The sequence below is a fragment of the Octopus bimaculoides genome, chromosome 23 (genome assembly GCF_001194135.2).
Source record: "Octopus bimaculoides isolate UCB-OBI-ISO-001 chromosome 23, ASM119413v2, whole genome shotgun sequence".
NCBI classification, from domain to species: domain Eukaryota; kingdom Metazoa; phylum Mollusca; class Cephalopoda; order Octopoda; family Octopodidae; genus Octopus; species Octopus bimaculoides.
The window spans coordinates 5,120,083-5,122,480 of NC_069003.1; positions in this window are offsets into that span (position 1 = coordinate 5,120,083).

A 2,398-nucleotide genomic window follows, 5' to 3' on the forward strand; every position below is an offset into this window, starting at 1 on the left:
TATATATATATGCATTGCATACTCACACTTACGCATATATAAATCATATATACAAATTCTAAAAATATATATACATATGCATACATAAATATAAACATTTATATATATATATATAAATATATATATATGTATGTATATGTATATATATATGTGTGTGTGTGTGTGTGTGTGTGTGTGTGTGTGTTTGTATGTATATATACAGTATATATATATATATATACAATTTATATATATTATACACACACGCACACATATATGTATGAATGTCAAGCTTTATATGAAGTTGTTCTCAAGTAATTATGACATCTGTGGAGGTCATAACTATGAGATTTATGACCTCCTCCGAGAAACACATGTTTCTGACAATCGAAGAAAAATCGCGTTTCACAGAGAGAACATGTTTTGTTCACACTGAACCCCAATGTTGGATAAACCCTCACTAAATCGAAATCACAGTCCTTCAGTTGCCACGCCCATATGTTCTCTCTTGGGGAAAAAACCCCAATATTATTTCGGAGCTAGGTTAAGGATTTATTCTCAGAAATTTTACGTTCGTATGTATGTATGTATGTATGTATGTATGTATGTATGTGTATATATATATATGTGTTTGTGTGTGTATGTCTGTGTATGTGACTTTATAAGTGTGTGTATATGTATGTATTGTGCAAGTGTGTTTATATAAACACATACACACACACACACACACACACACACACGCACACATATATGCATATGTGTGTGTGTGTGCGTCTGTATGTGTCTACTTACGTATATATGTACGCATCTATAGTTCTCTGTTTTTCAATCTATCTATCTGTCTGTTTTTCTGTCCATCTGTCTTTTTGTCTATCTGTTTGTCTATCTGTTTGTCTCTGTCAACACAAGTGTGTGTGCGTACGTATATGTATGTATAGATAAACAGTCATAAATAGATAATGAGAGTGAGAAGGAGAGAGGGGCAGAGACAGAATGACAAAGAGAGACGGACAGACAGATATACATATAGTAAATAAAGATAGACATATGGATATACATATATGCATATATATATGTGTGTGTGTGTGTGTGTGTGTGTGTGTGTGTGTGTACACATATATAAGCATACATACATACATACATACATACATACATACATATATACATATGGAGGTCTTATTTCAGTTTCTGTCTACCGAATCTACTCACAAGGTTTCGATCAATCCTACAAGATAGATAGAAAGATAGATAGATAGATAGATGATATAAACAGATTGTCGATTAAAATATCATGCAGTTACTGCCCAATATGAAGAGCATTATCACTCGTAAGCATCACCATCAGCTCACTCCCATTTGTAACTGTCGAAACGCTGAAGCTTGTCCACTTGATCAGGTGTGTATGACATACTCCGTTATACATGAGGTAGAAGTCACAGCAACGCTTCAACACAACCTAACGGAAAAGAAAACTAGCATCAGTTTATGCGACGTCAATTTCAAAAGACGCGTGTGTGTGGCTCGTACACGAGTGGAGCTGAAAAATTCCTGGCTTTGGGTAAAACAAAGCACAGTAGAATCAGCTTATTGTAATTTTATTGAACATACTCCCGTGGTCCTTCAGTTTTTCTAGGCCCTGTAAAAGAACTCGGATGGTTGGGCCTCCAGCCAGGCCTTTCATGATACCCTTAGTGTCAGAAACATTTTAGCACTCCTTCAAATATATATGTACATATATTTGTGTGTGTGCGTGTGTATCTATATGTATCTATATGTATATTTATATGTATATATCTATACGTATCTGTATGCATGTTTGTATGTATCTATGCATGTATGTATGCACGTATGTATGTCTGTATGTATATAGTTGTACAACGCACTGCACTAGGTATGTGTGTACAGCCCACACATGTTCCTATCCACACTGCATAAATTAACCCATTATATACCTCTATCCTTCAGTTACATAACGCGAAATGATAGAAAATAGGCGCACGAACGTAAATGGCGTTAAAATGGAAAGAAGCAGACGACACATAAATTGACAGAGAAATAGGAGACAGAGAGAGAGAGGGAAAGAAAGAAACAAAGATATACAAAGAGAAAGGTAGAGAGACTGAAAGTTTGTGTGTTTTTGTCGGGGTGGGAGCGTTTGCAGCAAGGCTGTGCGTTTTTCTAAAGCGTTTATGCCTAAATATTAACACTTATTGTCCATCAGTTTTTGTTGCTTGCGTTAGTTTTATTATAATTGTTTCGCCCTACATTAATTTAATAAATTATACTTATTTTTCATTTGTTCCTTGTTTTTCTTTCACTTTTCCCTTTTTTATTTGCCTCCAAATTGTTCTGGCTAACATCTACTCACGCCAGTTTCATCTGCGTTATACAAACACACACACACACACACACACACACA